Here is a 20,766-nt window from a genome sequence, read left to right on the forward strand (position 1 = left end):
AAAGCGGCGATATATTTTCATCATTGCAGCACAAAACTTGCCTTTGGCCATAAAAGTAAAAAATGTTGAGCTCGGTTCATAAACACATCTTCTAAGATTCTTTGAGAATAAATCATATCTCCCAATCAACATACCTGTATAAATCACTGAATGGTCATGATTTTATAAGTCAGAAATGTTTAATCAGTACATACACACATCATGGAAGTTATTTTTAGTAAGGTCAATATTCATACCTTTTTAAATGCCAAGGAAAACACTACATTCCCTTTTCTGCTCCTGTCCAGGATTAAAGACAAACTCTTCTTTACTGTCAACATCTATGTCAATCTCTCCTGCTGAGAATTGAGAACGAAAGTGATTATTCACAACATTTCCTCAATAATAACAAATTTGATACAAAAAGCTTCCACAACACCCTGGACAACACCACCCTTGACAACATCTATCCTGGACAACAATTCCGGCAATGCCTCATGATAAATTAGTGAAAGTATGCAACAATTAAGTAATGCATTGTTGCTGCTCAGAATATTTCCTTCAGTTTGTCTTTCTTCACTGAAACTCAAAGCGGCGATATAGTTTCATCATTGCAGCATCAAACTTATGCCTAGAAAAAAACATGACAGGATACCACATCACACATTTTCAAACTATTTTCACCATAATCACAACTATTAAAGAAATCAACACGGTTTCTTTAGTATAGTTTAGTTAAATAGAAAAAAAGGATCAGGAGGGACACTTAAGTACCCATCAAGGACCCTATAGAGAGAGAAAAAAAAACTGAAGACACAAACACTCAGACCCGATTACAATGCTTAAAGTGCTTGTCCAAAGCATTCTTTAACCCATTGACACTACTTAAGGAACTAATCATCCCAGTAGCCCTCCTCTGGACCTTTTCAAGTATTTCCTTATCCTTAGCAAAATATGGGTTCCAAGCCTGCACAGCATACTCCAGATAAGGCCTAACCAACTGCTTTTAAAGCCTAACTACGATGTCCTCTTTCAGAAAACTGAAGTTCCTCTTGATCATACCTAAAACCCTATTACCTATTTTAGCAGCTTCAAGACAATGTTAAGAAGGTTGCAGATGAGTCAATGTAGATACCAAGGTTTCTTTGAACAGAGACCTCCTGTAACTCCACACCATTAAGATTGTATGTAAACTTTTGTTACTACTACCAATGTGCATTACCTTGCATTTATCACCTTCTTTGCATCGTCTTTTCTCTCCACATAAAAGTGCAATGTTTCTGTAAATTTTGAGGAAAAAATGTGATCGAATCAAAATGAGTTTGCAACATCATATGGCAATCCTCTTTGGTATAAAAACTGGGTTTTTCTTTACTTTCCCAATCCATCCGTACTCAGAATTAGGTCCATTTTGTCTTCAGAGAAGTCAAAGTTGGTATAAATATTTCATCACTGTAGGATCCATGGAATTCGCATTGAAAAATTCATACTTAGGCAAGCGTTCTACAATCATAACAATATTGTAACATAACTTTCCATATCAATAAGTATAATCCTGTCAAACAAACACAAAACATATTGTGTGGCAAAGACCAAATGATTTGTACAAATGTCGGACAATTGCATGAGAATGTCTTCTGTTGCATTATTTTATTGAGGATATAAAAATGGTCCTTGAAAAACTTAAACATGATGATAATTAAAATAAAGCTAGGGATAGATTCGTACCTCTAGAAAGGCGTAGTTAAGCCCACACTTGCTTTTCTGCTGCTGCAGTATAAAGCCTCATCTTCCTTTCATTTGGCAACAATATTCATCTTTCCTGTAAATAATCATAACAAAATATGAATAACAATAACAGAAAATTTATTCAGTTTCATAAAACCAAACTTTGGCACACAAAACTTGATTCATTCCTTAAAAGGACAATAGAACATTTCCATGCTGCTCAGAATAATTCCTTCAGCTTTGTCTTTTCTTCACTGACACTCAAAGCGGCGATATATTTTCATCATTGCAGCACAAAACTTGCCTAAGGCCATAAAAGTAAAAATTTTTGAACTCAGTTCACAAACACATCTTCTAAGATTATTTACGAATAGACAGCATCTCTGAATCAACATACCTGTATAAATCACTGAATGGTCATGATTTTATTATTCAGAAATGTTTATTCAGTACATACACACATCATGGAATTTGTTTTTTAGTAAAGTCAATATTCATACCTTTTTAAATGCTAGGGAAAACACTACATTCCCTTTTCTGCTCCTGTCCAGGATTAAAGATAAACTCTTCTTTACTGTCAACATCTATGTCAATCTCTCCGGCTGAGAATTGAGAACAAAAGTGATTATTCACAACATATAATAATTAATAACAAATTTGATACAAAAAACTTGGAGAACACCACCTGGACAACACCACCCTTGACAACATCTATCCTGGACAACAATTCCGGCAATGCCCCATCATGAATTTGTGAAAATATTCAAGAATTAAATAACGCATCTTTGCTGCTCAGAATATTTCCTTCAGTTTGTCTTTCTTCACTGAAAATCAAAGCGGCGATATATTTTCATCATTGCAGCATCAAACTTATGCCTAGAAAAAAACAAGACAGGATACCACATAACACCTTTCCAAAGTAACTATTTTCACCATAATCACAACCACTAAAGATATTAACACGGTTTCTTTAACTAATGCTAGGCAGGTGATGAGTCATAAGTCTTTCATCAATATTCTAAATGGGCAATATTTTACAGGTTGAAAAGAACACAATTCAAACCTTAACAATGTTGAATTTCAGTTAGTTTTCTTCTCATTCACAGATTGAAAAACTTTTCAAAGTTGCTTGGTCTCTTCACTCGACTTAAAAGTGCAATGTTTCTGTAAAAATTGAGGGAAAAAATGTAATCGAATCAAAATGAGTTTGCAACATCATATGGCATTCCTCTTTGGTATTAAAATTGAGTTTTTCTTTACTTTTCTGTATTTTTCCAATCCATCCGTACTCAGAATTACGTCCATTTTGTCTTCAGAGAAGTCAAAGTTGGAATAAATATTTCATCACAGTAGGATCTCAGGAATTAGCATTGAAAAATTAATACTTAGACAAGCTTTCTACAATCATAACAATATTGCAAAACAACTTTCCATATCAATTAGTATAATCCTGTCAAACAAACACAAAACATATTGTGTGGCAAAGACCAAATGATTTGTACAAATATCGGACAATTTACTGAGAATGTCTTCTGTTGCATTATTTTATTGAGGATATAAAAATGGTCCTTGAAAAACTTAAACATGAAGTAGTTGATAATTAAAATAAAGCTAGGGATAGATTCGTACCTCTAGAAAGGCGTAGTTAAGCCCACACTTGCTTTTCTGCTGCTGCAGTATAAAGCCTCATCTTCCTTTCATTTGGCAACAATATTCATCTTTCCTGTAAATAATCGTAACAAAATATGAATGACAATAACAGAAAATTTATTCAGTTTCATAAAACGAAACTTCGGCACACCAAAACTTGATTCATTCCTTAAAAGGACAATAGAACATTTCCATGCTGCTCAGAATAATTCCTTCAGCTTTGTCTTTTCTTCACTGACACTCAAAGCGGCGATATATTTTCATCATTGCAGCACAAAACTTGCCTAAGGCCATAAAAGTAAAAATTTTGAACTCAGTTCACAAACACATCTTCTAAGATTCTTTACGAATAGACAGCATCTCTGAATCAACATACCTGTATAAATCACTGAATGGTCATGATTTTATTATTCAGAAATGTTTATTCAGTACATACACACATCATGGAATTTGTTTTTTAGTAAAGTCAATATTCATACCTTTTTAAATGCTAGGGAAAACACTACATTCCCTTTTCTGCTCCTGTCCAGGATTAAAGACAAACTCTTCTTTACTGTCAACATCTATGTCAATCTCTCCTGCTGAGAATTGAGAACAAAAGTGATTATTCACAACATATAATAAATAATAACAAATTTGATACAAAAAACTTGGACAACACCCTGGACAACACCACCCTTGACAACATCAATCCTGGACAACAATTCCGGCAATGCCTCGTGATAAATTAGTGAAAGTATGCAAGAATTAAGTTATACATCGTTGCTGCTCAGAATATTTCCTTCAGTTTGTCTTTCTTCACTGAAACTCAAAGCGGCGATATATTTTCATCATTGCAGCATCAAACTTATGCCTAGAAAAAAACATGATAGGATACCACATCACACATTTCCAAAGTAACTATTTTCACCATAATCACAACCACTAAAGAAATTAACACGGTTTCTTTAACTAATGCTAGGCAGGTGATGTTTCTGGACAAGTAAAAACAAGTCATTGATCCTTCATCAATTTCTAAATGGGCAATATGTTAAGGGTTGAAAAGAACAAAATTCAAACCTTTAAATTGAGAAGTTTTCAGTTAGTTTGCTTCTCCTTCACAGATTGAAAAACTTTTCATCGTCCTTGCATCGTCTTTTCTCTCCACATAAAAGTGCAATGTTTCTGTAAATATTGAGGGAAAAAATGTGATCGCATCAAAATGAGTTTGCAACATCATATGGCAATCCTCTTTGGTATAAAAATTGGGTTTTTCTTCTGTATTTTTCCAATCCATCCGTACTCAGAATTACGTCCATTTTGTCTTCAGAGAAGTCAAAGTTGGTATAAATATTTCATCACAGTAGGATCCATGGAATTTGCATTGGAAAATTCATACTTAGGCAAGCATTCTACAATCGTAACAATATTGCAACATAACTTTCCATATTAATAAGTATAATCCTGTAAAACAAACACAAAACATATTGTGTGGCAAAGACCAAATGATTTGTACAAATGTCGGACAATTTACTGAGAATGTATTCTGTTGCATTATTTTATTGAGGATATAAAAATGGTCCTTGAAAAACTTAAACAAGAAGTAGTTGATGATTAAAATAAAGCTAGGGATAGATTTGTACCTCTAGAGGGGCCAAGTCAAGCCCAAACTCTCTTTTCTGCTGCTGAAGCATAACGCCTCATCTTTCAATCTTTTGGCAACAATATTCATCTTTCCTGTAAATAATCATAACAAAATATGAATAACAATAACAGGAAATATATTCAGTTTCATAAAACCAAACTTTGGTACACTAAAACTTGATTTATTCCTTAATAGGACAATAGAACATTTCCATGCTGCTCAGAATAATTCCTTCAGCTTGTCTTTTCTTCACTGACACTCAAAGCGGCGATATATTTTCATCATTGCAGCACAAAACTTGCCTATGGCCATAAAAGTCAAAAATGTTGAACGCAGTTCATAAACACATCTTCTAAGATTCTTTAAGAATAGATAGCATCTCTGAATCAACATACCTGTATAAATCACTGAATTGTCATGATTTTATAAGTCAGAAATGTTTCATAAGTACATACACACATCATGCAAGTTATCTTTTAGTATGTCAATATTCATACCTTTTTAAATGCTAGGGAAAAGCACTACATTCCCTTTTATGCTCCTGCCCAGGTTAAAAGACAAACTCTTCTTTACTGTCAACATCTATGTCAATATCTCCTGCTGAGAATTGAGAATGAAAGTGATTATTCACAACATATAACAAATAATAACATATTTGATACAAAAAGCTTGAACAACATCCTGGACAACACCACCCTTGGCAACATCTATCCTGGACAACAATTCCGGCAATGCCTCGTGATAAATTAGTGAAAGTATGCAAGAGGCAAGTTATACAGCGTTGCTGCTCAGAATATTTCCTTCAGTTTGTCTTTCTTCACTGAAACTCAAAGCGGCGATATATTTTCATCATTGCAGCATCAAACTTATGCCTATGGCCATAAAAGTCAAAAATGTTGAACTCAGTTCATAAACACATCTTCTAAGATTCTTTAAGAATAGATAGCATCTCTGAATCAACATACCTGTATAATTCACTGAATGGTCATGTTTGTGTAAGCCAGAAATGTTTAATCAGTACATACACACATCATGGAAGTCATTTTTTAGAAAGGTCAATATTCATACCTTTTTAAATGCTAGGGAAAGCACTACATTCCCTTTTATGCTCCTGTCCAGGATTAAAGACAAACTCTTCTTTACTGTCAACATCTATGTCAATCTCTCCTGCTGAAAATTGAGAACACAAGTGATTATTCACAACATATAATAAATAATAACATATTTGATACAAAAAGCTTGGACAACACCCTGGACAACACCACCCTTGAGAACATCTATCCTGGACAACAATTCCGGCAATGCCTCATGATAAATTAGTGAAAGTATGCATGAATTAAGTTATACATCTTTGCTGCTCAGAATATTTCCTTCAGTTTGTCTTTCTTCACTGAAACTCAAAGCTGCGATATATTTTCATCATTGCAGCATCAAACTTATGCCTAGAAAAAAACATGATAGGATACCACATCACACATTTCCAAAGTAACTATTTTCACCATAATCACAACCACTAAAGAAATTAACACCGTTTCTTTAACTAATGCTAGGCAGGTGATGTTTCTGGACAAGTAAAAACAAGTCATTGATCCTTCATCAATTTCTAAATGGGCAATATGTTAAGGGTTGAAAAGAACAAAATTCAAACTTTTAAATTGAGAAGTTTTCAGTTAGTTTGCTTCTCCTTCACAGATTGAAAAACTTTTCATCGTCCTTGCATCGTCTTTTCTCTCCACATAAAAGTGCAATGTTTCTGTAAATATTGAGGGAAAAAATGTGATCGCATCAAAATGAGTTTGCAACATCATATAGCAATCCTCTTTGGTATAAAAATTGGGTTTTTCTTCTGTATTTTTCCAATCCATCCGTACTCAGAATTACGTCCATTTTGTCTTCAGAGAAGTCAAAGTTGGTATAAATATTTCATCACAGTAGGATCCATGGAATTTGCATTGGAAAATTCATACTTAGGCAAGCATTCTACAATCGTAACAATATTGCAACATAACTTTCCATATCAATAAGTATAATCCTGTAAAACAAACACAAAACATATTGTGTGGCAAAGACCAAATGATTTGTACAAATGTCGGACAATTTACTGAGAATGTCTTCAGTTGCATTATTTTATTGAGGATATAAAAATGGTCCTTGAAAAACTTAAACAAGAAGTAGTTGATGATTAAAATAAAGCTAGGGATAGATTTGTACCTCTAGAGGGGCCAAGTCAAGCCCAAACTCTCTTTTCTGCTGCTGAAGCATAACGCCTCATCTTTCAATCTTTTGGCAACAATATTCATCTTTCCTGTAAATAATCATAACAAAATATGAATAACAATAACAGGAAATATATTCAGTTTCATAAAACCAAACTTTGGTACACCAAAACTTGATTTATTCCTTAATACGACAATAGAACATTTCCATGCTGCTCAGAATAATTCCTTCAGCTTTGTCTTTTCTTCACTGACACTCAAAGCGGCGATATATTTTCATCATTGCAGCACAAAACTTGTCTATGGCCATAAAAGTCAAAAATGTTGAACGCAGTTCATAAACACATCTTCTAAGATTCTTTAAGAATACATAGCATCTCTCAATCAACATACCTGTATAAATCACTGAATGGTCATGATTTTATAAGTCAGAAATGTTTAATCAGTACATACACACATCATGCAAGTTATCTTTTAGTATGTCAATATTCATACCTTTTTAAATTCTAGGGAAAAGCACTACATTCCCTTTTCTGCTCCTGTCCAGGATTAAAGACAAACTCTTCTTTACCAACAACATCTATGTCAATCTCTCCTGCTGAGAATTGAGAACGAAAGTGATTATTCACAACATATAATTAAAAATAACAAATTTGATACAAAAAGCTTCGACAACACCCTAGACAACACCACCCTCAACAACATCTATCCTGGACAACAATTCCGGCAATGCCTCATGATGAATTAGTGAAAGTATGCAAGAATTAAGTTATCCATCGTTGCTGCTCAGAATATTTCCTTCAGTTTGTCTTTCTTCACTGAAACTCAAAGCGGCGATATATTTTCATCATTGCAGCATCAAACTTATGTCTATGGCCATAAAAGTCAACAAGAGCATCAATGATGCAGTATCTCAATACTGGAAGTTTTCATTTTGATTCCTAATTTCAAATCTTTGCTCTGTCTCTACAATTATCAATATCAATCATGGTACAACAAATACATAACTTGCATTTTTGCTACTTTGCCACGAATAGTCTCTGCAGGTTACACTTTATCCTGCTAGTCTTGCCTTTAGCGCTCATTGCCTGTTAGTCGAAAGAACGACATTGCAAGGTTTAGTAATGTCATAGAATACCTAAGAACTTGTTTTTTATGTGGTATCCTTCATCTTAGGTCAGTCTCTGTTGGACTTTTTGGTCATATAGTTTGACGTCAATGACAACAGCCAAATTAGAAGAGGCGAACAACTCGACCATATTCTTGATGCCTGCCTTGAGAGCTAGGCCTATTGACCTATGTATGTTACTGTAGTGGTGACTACCATCAAAACTGTGTCCATTTCTAGATATCAAAACAAAACACGTTTTTCCATCTCAATTTTTGGACATGAAGATTTCATGGATTTATGACTTGGAAAAAAATAATGTAAAAGAAGGTTACAAGTTTTTATATGCAAGTGATGGGTGGCCTCCAGGGTCTTAGCCAGAAATTTCAAATAGGGTGTCTCATCTGTTACTGAGTGCTCAGGAGACTATCCATCTGGCGCCGAAGGCGCCTGCGCGAGCGCGAAGCCTATAACGGGTGGGGTCCAGGGGCCCGCCTTAGGGCCCCTGGAAGCCCAGCCCCTATCAATGGTTTATTTGACACAATTGGGGTTAAAAGTATGCTTAGAAAGCTGTGAAAACACCTAAGCCATCATGATTTTTGGGGGGAATTCAAACATAAAAAGTGCTATAAAACACTAGGTGCAAAAGTGCACCATGAAAACAGCTTATAGTAATTGATATATTACAATTATATATAGCCTACTGTGTATCTAATAAGTATATGCCTTTATTCTGTTAATGTCATCCATACAGGGATGAGCCTGGGGTAAAAAAAAAATCACTGAACTTTGTAGGTGATACTATACTAACGCCGTTGGCGTCAGTCAGCTTGCAGAGCGACACAGTTATAGGTGGGGTCCATGGGCATGCCTTAGGGCCTGTGGTAGGGTCCATGGGCAACGCCCCGGTTGGGGTACAGGGGTCCAAGCCCCCAGAAGCTCTGAGAAATTCGAGGTTTAAAGACAACATTTTGGTGCCTATTTTATAAAGATTTTTAAATTGATTAAAACACTCAAAAGCAAAGTTTCACGCCAAAATATGCACACTGAAGACACATGCCTAGCCTGTCGTTTTCACCCTACTTGATTCTTTCAATCATGGCGACCCATACTTAAAATGTTACTGTTCATAAAATGTACACAATGGTCTGTTTTAATCTGGAATAATATTCAGCAGCTACAGCACTACACTTATCCTCAATTGTCACTTCTCTAATGATAACAAAAATTTTGAAAATCATGGGAAATTTATGAAAATATCGATGCAATAATGTTGGGAACGTTATGAAAATCCAGAGAAAAATTTGCGGTATAAGCTCCAGTTTGCGTATGCTACAGTGTGTTAGGATAATAATTTTTGTCCCTCTGCAGGTTGGATATGCATCGATTCGGTAATGAAAAACATGCGAATGACGGATCAAATGATACAGTAACGCTGTTGTTAGAAATTAACGGAAATTGAGAGATGTAAATTTCGGAGGTAGAAAAGAAATCAAGGAAATCCACGAAAAAAGCTCATGTCTTCATATATTACCATGGTAACAATCATACTCAACCCTTTTTCATTCCCCAGTGAATGCGGTCACCAAATTCTCCCCAAATTTTCCCCAAATTCTGGTGGCCCAGAATGAAAATGTGATCGCCACTTCGATATGCTAAATATTAGTACAAAAAAAAAACGGCCTAGGCTCAACATCGAGTAGCCTAGCACTACTGTCACGGTACTGACTACTAACGTTGAAGCTAGTAGTTAGTACTGATGTCAGTGGCTCGTAGTACATTTTTATTTTAAAATAATAGGCTAATGTATATTATTTTCTAACAAAATGGGTACGGTGAAAAATATCTTACTTTATGTTTTCATGTTCAAATACGTAGGTGTAAGATAATTCCTTCCTCAATAATTTCTATTTGCTTTTGTTTCTTTCATTAACTTGTTAATTACTGTACTTCATATAATTAACATTACTACTAGCTCACACTGCCGCCGCTGATTATGCTTGCTCTCCACGTCTATTGGATCAGACCATATAAATATCCAATTTAGCTCTTAAACAGTTACTACTAGTACTACTATCTTATATGCAGGCCCATGGTTCGCATTAGCCACTAGATTGCGCGATTCGCGCAATTTGATCGCATTTGGAATAAACGATTAGAAAAAAGCCACTTGCGCTGATTATTGTTTTGTTATCCCGTCTATAACCCATAAACATCTCGTAAAATTCCTTGTCAACCTCTCCTTCTATGAAATAAACGATTGAATCAATCATTTCTTCCACATGGTAGCCTAACACCACACTGAGTCAATGGAAATCTAGCTAAACCTAACCATCTGCATCTTCGCTGAATTTGTGACGCAGTTATAAGATATCCATGGAATACTTTCATTATTGCTGTTACGTTCGACAACTTCGACCACATGGTTGCCTAACATCATACTAAGTCAATGGGGGTAATCTAGCCTAGCCGTCTGTTTATTAGCTGAAATTGTGACGCAGTTATAAGATATCAATAGAATACTTTCGTTATTGCTGTTATCTTCGACCACATGGTAGCCTTACACCACACTAACTTGGTCAATGGAAAATCTGCCTAACCATCGGTTTGCAAAAAAAAATCACACTTTGCGTAGGATTCGGGTAATAAATTAGGAACCGGGTAGTACCGCGTCGCCGGCTTGTGTTGCATACATCCTATTGTATTGCCTTGACAAATGATTTCTCGAACCCGCGCAATATCACATTAATATAAATTAATCGGAAATTTCGCGCCATTTTGAAACCAGACAGACTGCATGGTCGTTACTACGACGCAAAACTTTTCCCTCCTGCCTTTTCAGGTATATAAGGAAAACATCGCAGGAGCTGTCAATATTAGCTCACTCTTTCCACAGTACCGTGATACACAACACCTAGCTTGGAAAGAATAAATACAAATACACGGGTGTGCGAAAATGATCACGCGACGAAACGATTTTTTTTAGCTAGCTAGGTGGTTGGCTATTGAGTGTAGGTTTTTATATTGTGTTGTTGACTGGACTGTATTCCAAGCTGTTATAACGAAAGGATCGACTGTCAGGGTTTTTTCAGTGATTATTTCACAGTATTGTCATCATTTTAAACGTGCGGCGCCCGTTGACTGAGCAGTACATACAAATAACTAATAGTTACAGAGCCATTTATTGGCGTCTCAAAAGCTGTCCCACTCAAATTCGGCCGTCTTTCATTTCGATCTAGCCGTCTCAAAGACGGCGAGACGCATTGCTAGCTAAGACCCTGGACTGGCCTCCTCTTCCCCTAATAGCCACCTCAGTTCCTCTCCATTTTGTTATTTTATTTTAATTCTTTGTACATTTGATGTCAAACATTACAGGTTCAAAAGAAAGCTAAACATACTTCATATAACCTTATACATCTTATATCCTTATAAATAAAACATAACCTTATACAATTTTGATAGTCTTATAAAAGTTGTGATGCTATGGCCGGCTCCTCTTTTATACGTACCCATCAAACAAACTTACCCTGGTCCTTCCTAGGAAAAGCTGTCTGAACACCAGTACAATGCTAATGTGGCTATCACTGAAAGCCTAATAGGCCTAGGCTTATATATATATATATTTTTTAAATGCACTAGGCCTACAGTAAGTAAGTAGCCTTCAGAAATACAAGAATGTGTATACGTAATTATACAAAATACATGAAGGGCAATCAAACAAACTTATCATGGCCCTTGCTCTGAAAAGCTACCTGAACACCAGTACTATCCTTAAATGGAATTCAGCAGTACAGAATGTAATTAGCATGCAATACACTAACACCTCGCGTACCTAACTACACTACAGAAATTGGTCGCGAGCGTAGCCATTTTCGTGTAGCTGTTATGAGTCATAGCCAATCTGCTACAAAACAGACTTGGGGGCGGGGCTTAATCATCAAAAACGGACCTTTTTACTAATAGTATTGGCGGCAGCTCAGTGTTGTTTTAAGAAAGAAAAATCATTTAACCATCAAATAAAGCAAATAAAAGCCATAAAATGTCATATACAGGTAGTAAAATTCTTATTAATACCTACCTGTAAACAACAAATGAAAGTTTAAAATGTTAATAAAATATATAATACATAGGACCCTATCTTAGACGATACCACTGTTGAAAGACAGTTCTATTCTATTCTCTTTCATAAAACATAAGTTTTGGAGCGTGTGCAAAACAGGTCTGACAAAGTGTGTTTTCAGTCCAAATTGGCCCGATTTGGACATAAATCGGTGAAAAAGTCACAGAATGAGATACAATTCTGGAATAAAAAATAGTAACTTTTGTTGGTCTATATGATATATTCTTGCTCTGGAAATTCCAGAGAAAAAGAACTTTGTTTGAAGACGCTCAATTTTTAAGAGAAGAGAGAGTCCCACTTACTGTTACAATATCTCTATACAAGTAATGTATTGAGATAAAAATGTTGAACTCAGTTCATAAACACAACTTCTTAGATTCTTTAAGAATAGATAGCATCTCTCAATCAACATACCTAATTAAATCACTGAATGGTTATGATTTTATAAGTCAGAAATGTTTAATCAGTACATACAAACAATCATGGAAGTTATTTTTTAGTAAGGTCAATATTCATACCTTTTCAAATTCTAGGGAAAGCACTACATTCCCTTTTCTGCTCCTGTCCAGGATTAAAGACAAACTCTTCTTTACTGTCAACATCTATGTCAATCTCTCCTGCTGAGAATTGAGAACAAAAGTGATTATATACAACAAATAATAAATAATAACAAATTTGATACAAAAAGCTTCAACAACACCACCTTTCACAACATCTATCCTCCACAATAAAATTCCGGCAATGCTTAATGATAAATTAGTGAAAGTATGCAAGAATTAAGTTATTCATCGTTGCTGCTCAGAATATTTCCTTCAGTTTGTCTTTCTTCACTGAAACTCAAAGCGGCGATATAGTTTCATCATTGCAGCATCAAACTTATACCTAGGAAAAAACATGACAGGATACCACATCACACATTTCCAAACTATTTTCACCATAATCACAACCATTAAAGAAATTAACACGGTTTCTCTAACTAATGCTAGGCAGGTGGTGCTTCTGGACAAGTAAAAACAAGTCATAGGTCTGTCATCAATTTCTAAATGGGCGATATGTTAAGGGTTGAAAAGAACAAAATTCAAACCTTTGAAATTGAGAAGTTTTCAGTTAGTTTGCTTCTCCTTCAGAGATTGAAAAACGTTTCATTGTCTTTGCATCGTCTTTTCACTCCACATAAAAGTGCAATGTTTCTGTAAATATTGAGGGGAAAAATGTGATTGAATCAAAATGAGTTTGCAACACCATATGGCAATCCTCTTTGGTATAAAAATTGGGTATTTCTTAACATTTCTGTACTTTTCCAATCCATCCGTACTCAGAATTACGTCCATTTTGTCTTCAGAGAAGTCAAAGTTGGTGTAAATATTTCATCACAGTAGGATCCATGGAATTTGCATTGAAAAATAAATATTTAGACAAGCTTTCTACAATCATAACAATATTGCAACATAACTTCCATATCAATAAGTATAATCCTGTCAAACAAACACAAAACATGATGTGTCACAAAGACCAAATGATCTGTACAAATGTCGGACAATTTACTGAGAATGTCTCCTGTTGCATTATTTTATTGAGGGTATAAAAATGGTCCTTGAAAAACTTAAACATGAAGTAGTTGATAATTGAAATAAAGCTAGGGATAGATTCGTACCTCTAGAGGGGCCAAGTCAAGCCCAAACTCTCTTTTCTGCTGGTGAAGCATAATGCCTCATCTTTCAATCTTTTGGCAACAATATTCATCTTTCCTGTAAATAATCGTAACAAAATATGAATAATATGAATAATCACAGGATATTTATTCAGTTTCATAAAACCAAACTTTGGCACACCAAAACTTGATTTATTCCTTAAAAGGACAATAGAACATTTCCATGCTGCTCAGAATAATTCCTTCAGCTTTGTCTTTTCTTCACTGACACTCAAAGCGGCGATATATTTTCATCATTGCAGCACAAAACTTGCATATGGCCATAAAAGTCAAAAATGTTGAACGCAGTTCATAAACACATCTTCTAAGATTCTTTAAGAATACATAGCATCTCTCAATCAACATACCTGTATAAATCACTGAATGCTCATGATGTTTTAAGTCAGAAATGTTTCATAAGTACATACACACATCATGCAAGTTATCTTTTAGTAGGGTCAATATTCATACCTTTTTAAATTCTAGGGAAAGCACTACATTCCCTTTTCTGCTCCTGTCCAGGTTAAAAGACAAACTCTTCTTTACTCTCAACATCTATGTCAATATCTCCTGCTGAGAATTGAGAACGAAAGTGATTATTCACAACATATAATAAATAATAACAAATTTGATACAAAAAACTTGGACACCCTGGACAACAGTCACAACACCACCCTTCACAACATCTATCCTGGACAACAATTCCGACAATGCCTCGTGATAAATTAGTGAAAGTATGCAAGAATTAAGTTATCCATCGTTGCTGCTCAGAATATTTCCTTCAGTTTGTCTTTCTTCACTGAAACTCAAAGCGGCGATATATTTTCATCATTGCAGCATCAAACTTATGCCTAGAAAAAAAACATGACAGGATACCACATAACACATTTCTAAACTATTTTCACCATGATCACAACCATTAAAGAAATAAACACGGTTTCTTTAACTAACGCTAGGCAGGTGGTGCTTCTGGACAAGTCAAAATACATGTCATAGGTCTTTCATCAATTTCTAAATTGGCAATATGTTAAGGGTTGAAAAGAACAAAATTCAAACCTTTGAAATTGAGAAGTTTTCAGTTAGTTTGCTTCTCCTTCAGAGATTGAAAAACTTTTCATCGTCTTTGCATCGTCTTTTCACTCCACATAAAAGTGCAATGTTTCTGTAAATATTGAGGGGAAAAATGTGATTGAATCAAAATGAGTTTGCAACACCATATGGCAATCCTCTTTGGTATAAAAATTGGGTATTTCTTAACATTTCTGTACTTTTCCAATCCATCCGTACTCAGAATTACGTCCATTTTGTCTTCAGAGAAGTCAAAGTTGGTGTAAATATTTCATCACAGTAGGATCCATGGAATTTGCATTGAAAAATAAATATTTAGACAAGCTTTCTACAATCATAACAATATTGCAACATAACTTCCATATCAATAAGTATAATCCTGTCAAACAAACACAAAACATGGTGTGCCACAAAGACCAAATGATCTGTACAAATGTCGGACAATTTACTGAGAATGTCTTCTGTTGCATTATTTTATTGAGGGTATAAAAATGGTCCTTGAAAAACTTAAACATGAAGTAGTTGATAATTGAAATAAAGCTAGGGATAGATTCGTACCTCTAGAGGGGCCAAGTCAAGCCCAAACTCTCTTTTCTGCTGGTGAAGCATAATGCCTCATCTTTCAATCTTTTGGCAACAATATTCATCTTTCCTGTAAATAATCGTAACAAAATATGAATAACAATCACAGGATATTTATTCAGTTTCATAAAACCAAACTTTGGCACACCAAAACTTGATTTATTCCTTAAAAGGACAATAGAACATTTCCATGCTGCTCAGAATAATTCCTTCAGCTTTGTCTTTTCTTCACTGACACTCAAAGCGGCGATATATTTTCATCATTGCAGCACAAAACTTGCATATGGCCATAAAAGTCAAAAATGTTGAACGCAGTTTATAAACACATCTTCTAAGATTCTTTAAGAATACATAGCATCTCTCAATCAACATACCTGTATAAATCACTGAATGCTCATGATGTTTTAAGTCAGAAATGTTTCATAAGTACATACACACATCATGCAAGTTATCTTTTAGTAAGGTCAATATTCATACCTTTTTAAATTCTAGGGAAAAGAACTACATTCCCTTTTCTGCTCCTGTCCAGGTTAAAAGACAATCTCTTCTTTACTGTCAACATCTATGTCAATATCTCCTGCTGAGAATTGAGAACGAAAGTGATTATTCACAACATATAATAAATAATAACAAATTTGATACAAAAAACTTGGACACCCTGGACAACAGTCACAACACCACCCTTCACAACATCTATCCTGGACAACAATTCCGACAATGCCTCGTGATAAATTAGTGAAAGTATGCAAGAATTAAGTTATCCATCGTTGCTGCTCAGAATATTTCCTTCAGTTTGTCTTTCTTCACTGAAACTCAAAGCGGCGATATATTTTCATCATTGCAGCATCAAACTTATGCCTAGAAAAAAAACATGACAGGATACCACATAACACATTTCTAAACTATTTTCACCATGATCACAACCATTAAAGAAATAAACACGGTTTCTTTAACTAACGCTAGGCAGGTGGTGCTTCTGGACAAGTCAAAATACATGTCATAGGTCTTTCATCAATTTCTAAATTGGCAATATGTTAAGGGTTGAAAAGAACAAAATTCAAACCTTTAAATTGAGAAGTTTTCAGTTAGTTTGCTTCTCCTTCAGAGATTGAAAAACTTTTCATCGTCTTTGCATATTCTTTTCTCTCCACATAAAAGTGCAATGTTTCTGTAAATATTGAGGGGAAAAATGTGATCGCATCAAAATGAGTTTGCAACATCATATGGCAATCCTCTTTGGTATAAAAATTGGGTTTTTCTTTACTCTTCTGTATTTTTCCAATCCATCCGTACTCAGAATTACGTCCATTTTGTCTTCAGAGAAGTCAAAGTTGGTATAAATATTTCATCACAGTAGGATCCATGGAATTTGCATTGAAAAATTAATACTTAGGTAAGCTTTCTACAATCATAACAATTTTGCAACATAACTTTCCATATCAATAAGTATATTCCTGTCAAACGCAACACAAGAAATGTTGTGTCGCAAAGACCAAATGATTTGTACAAATGTCGGACAATTTACTGAGAATGTCTTTTGTTGCATCATTTTGTAGGATATAAAATTGGTCCTTGAAAAACTTAAACATGAAGTAGTTGATAATTAAAATAAAGCTAGGGATAGATTCATACCTCTAGAAAGGCATAGTTAAGCCCACACTTGCTTTTCTGCTGCTGCAGTATAAAGCCTCATCTTCCTTTCTTTTGTCAACAATATTCATCTTTCCTGTAAATAATCGTAACAAAATATGAATAACAATAACAGAAAATTTATTCAGGTTCATTAAACCAAACTTTGACACAGCAAAAATTGATACATTCCTTAAAAGGACAATAGAACATTTCCATGCTGCTCAGAATAATTCCTTCAGCTTTGTCTTTTCTTCACTGACACTCAAAGCGGCGATATATTTTCATCATTGCAGCACAAAACTTGCCTATGGCCATAAAAGTCAAAAATGTTGAACTCAGTTCATAAACACATCTTCTAAGATTCTTTAAGAATAGATAGCATCTCTGAATCAACATACCTGTATAAATCACTGAATGTCATGATTTTATAAGTCAGAAATGTTTAATCAGTACATACACACATCATGAAAGTTATTTTTTAGTAAGGTCAATATTCATACCTTTTTAAATGCTAGGGAAAGCACTACATTCCCTTTTCTGCTCCTGTCCAGGATTAAAGACAAATTCTTCTTTACTGTCAACATCTATGTCAATCTCTCCTGCTGAGAATTGAGAACGAAAGTGATTATTCACAACATATAATAAATAATAACAAATTTGATACAAAAAGCTTGGACAACACCCTGGACAACACCACCCTTGACAACATCTATCCTGGACAACAATTCCGGCAATGCCTCATGATAAATTAGTGAAAGTATGCAAGAATTAAGTTATACATCGTTGCTGCTCAGAAGATTTCCTTCAGTTTGTCTTTCTTCACTGAAACTCAAAGCGGCGATATATTTTAATCATTGCAGCATCAAACTTATGCCTAGAAAAAAAACATGACAGGATACCACATCACACATTTCCAAACTATTTTCACCATGATCACAACCATTAAAGAAATAAACACGGTTTCTTTAACTAACGCTAGGCAGGTGGTGCTTCTGGACAAGTCAAAATACATGTCATAGGTCTTTCATCAATTTCTAAATTGGCAATATGTTAAGGGTTGAAAAGAACAAAATTTAAACCTTTAAAATTGAGAAGTTTTCAGTTAGTTTGCTTCTCCTTCAGAGATTGAAAAACTTTTCATCGTCTTTGCATCGTCTTTTCTCTCCACATAAAAGTGCAATGTTTCTGTAAATATTGAGGGGAAAAATGTGATTGAATCAAAATGAGTTTGCAACATCATATGGCAATCCTCTTTGGTATAAAAATTGGGTTTTTCTTTACTCTTCTGTATTTTTCCAATCCATCCGTACTCAGAATTACGTCCATTTTGTCTTCAGAGAAGTCAAAGTTGGTATAAATATTTCATCACAGTAGGATCCATGGAATTTGCATTGAAAAATTAATACTTAGGTAAGCTTTCTACAATCATAACAATTTTGCAACATAACTTTCCATATCAATAAGTATATTCCTGTCAAACGCAACACAAGAAATGTTGTGTCGCAAAGACCAAATGATTTGTACAAATGTCGGACAATTTACTGAGAATGTCTTTTGTTGCATTATTTTGTTTAGGATATAAAATTGGTCCTTGAAAAACTTAAACATGAAGTAGTTGATAATTAAAATAAAGCTAGGGATAGATTCGTACCTCTAGAAAGGCCAAGTCAAGCCCAAACTCTCTTTTCTGCTGCTGAAGCATAACACCTCATCTTCCTTCCTTTTGGCAACAATATTCATCTTTCCTGTAAATAATCGTAACAAAATATGAATAACAATTTAGTTTTATCATTGCAGCACGAACCTTATTCACTGATCATGATGCCAAGTAGAACAGGTCAATGGTTTCAATTTCTAAATCAGAAAAAAAATCTGATATAAGTGAACGCACATCTTTTTTCAAAATGCAAGCCCACACCCCAGAAAGCAACAGATAGCAATAACCACAGAGCAATGTATTCAAGATGTATCCAAAAAAGGAATTAGTTAAAGATTAATTTACAGTGGGGCTGTCAGGACCGCTAAACTACATTTTCAGACCGTCAAAAATATTAAATTTCAAACAGTAGGGTTACTTCTGGCATCAATCCTGTAAAAAGTATGATAAAAAGTATGTTAAAAGTATGATAATTGACTATCCTAGTACACAACAGATGGTTTGGCAGTTATAAGGCAAGTTACTTTGATATGTAAATCTGGTCAACTAAACAATGAATTCATAGAATGTACTGTAGCCTAGTTTCAGATTGGTTGGACACCAATTTTTCAAAGCGTCCAAACTGCAGAAGAATTCAAACCCTTGTTTAGTTTCAACCTCTCACCCCCTTAAAACATACCTAGTAGTGTATGCTGCATAACTCTAATGGTCTGCAGTGTTAAAAATTGTGACATTCTTAGAAGAAAGGTAAATTTACAATGAAATTCCAGCTCAAAATTTGTGCCATTAGAATATGGCTTACTGTAGGCCTGTAGTATGGCATATGTTGGGAGTACCGATGTGAAAATTAAAAATTTATTTGGGGGGATTACAATCTATCCCATCTTAGACCGGGGCAGGTAGCTACCCCTCTTAGACCAGGGCTGATAGCCTTACCCTCCCCCCCCCTCCCCAAATCGAGACAAGTACAGACATGTAGGTTGTTGCAGACTAGGACTTACAAATTAAACTGCCAAAAGGAAAAGTACACAACAAGTTCTCTGCTTTGGCAATAACTGATTAGCCTACATACAAAAGACTTAAACATTAGGCTATGTTAGTTGATTGACAGTGTATTACCAATATTTAATAAAGGTTCAAGATATTTGACCTACAATACAGCTTTAAAGAAACTTTGTGAATTTGCCAAAAAAACAAGAGAGTTAGTTTCCGCCATAATTTAAAACCAGTGCATATTCGCCATGGCTGAATTTGTTTAACTTTATGGCTATCTTTGCAAGCTACTTTGGCCAAATTGGAGTATGGGCAACTGTAGTGTAACTGGATAGGTAGGCCTATAGTGAACCAACAATTAACATCACCGCAACTTTTTCCACAAATCAAATGCCATGCATAGGTTTTGCTGTGGGTTTTGCTGTTATATTTGCAGATTTCCACAATGAAATGTTTTTAGCTTAACTGGGAGTGTCTTCATTTTAATATTTTTACAGAAATGAGACATGTGGTGTAGTTTCTTTCTGAATATGAAAACTTTGAGCAACCTCTAGGCTCTAGAGTACAGTATAGGCCTAATGGTAGTACCATTATACCGTAGTAGTTGCTCAAAATTTTTACCTTCCATCATCTTCTGCTCACTTATATTGGTATTAACTTGTGGTTCATTCTAACAAAGACACCTTCTTTCATGCAAAATTAATGTTGTTTCACTTTTT

At 34.8% G+C, this 20,766-nt stretch overlaps 1 long non-coding RNA gene across 50 annotated transcripts in view; it reads right to left on the bottom strand.

Moving 5' to 3' along the window:
* Positions 1-20,766, bottom strand: part of LOC139965589 (uncharacterized) — a 31,395-nt gene that overhangs the window by 9,601 nt on the left and 1,028 nt on the right. For 13 of the 50 annotated variants that reach the window (XR_011792340.1, XR_011792332.1, XR_011792330.1 and 10 more), the window contains exons 2-27: positions 19,049-19,142; positions 18,477-18,582; positions 17,898-17,999; positions 17,398-17,491; positions 16,829-16,933; positions 16,243-16,345; positions 15,742-15,835; positions 15,172-15,277; positions 14,587-14,688; positions 14,080-14,173; positions 13,510-13,615; positions 12,944-13,045; positions 7,693-7,795; positions 7,193-7,286; positions 6,630-6,734; positions 6,050-6,151; positions 5,479-5,581; positions 4,980-5,073; positions 4,417-4,521; positions 3,837-3,938; positions 3,337-3,430; positions 2,771-2,871; positions 2,208-2,309; positions 1,708-1,801; positions 1,202-1,259; positions 237-338 (exon numbers count right to left, since the gene is read on the bottom strand). This is a non-coding gene — a long non-coding RNA (uncharacterized lncRNA). The remainder of the gene's footprint in view (positions 1-236; positions 339-1,201; positions 1,260-1,707; positions 1,802-2,207; positions 2,310-2,770; positions 2,872-3,336; positions 3,431-3,836; positions 3,939-4,416; positions 4,522-4,979; positions 5,074-5,478; positions 5,582-6,049; positions 6,152-6,629; positions 6,735-7,192; positions 7,287-7,692; positions 7,796-12,943; positions 13,046-13,509; positions 13,616-14,079; positions 14,174-14,586; positions 14,689-15,171; positions 15,278-15,741; positions 15,836-16,242; positions 16,346-16,828; positions 16,934-17,397; positions 17,492-17,897; positions 18,000-18,476; positions 18,583-19,048; positions 19,143-20,766) is intronic. The other 37 variants (XR_011792338.1, XR_011792335.1, XR_011792336.1 and 34 more) reach the window with 35 other exon arrangements.

The sequence above is a fragment of the Apostichopus japonicus genome, chromosome 3, assembly GCF_037975245.1.
Source record: "Apostichopus japonicus isolate 1M-3 chromosome 3, ASM3797524v1, whole genome shotgun sequence".
NCBI lineage: Eukaryota > Metazoa > Echinodermata > Holothuroidea > Aspidochirotida > Stichopodidae > Apostichopus > Apostichopus japonicus.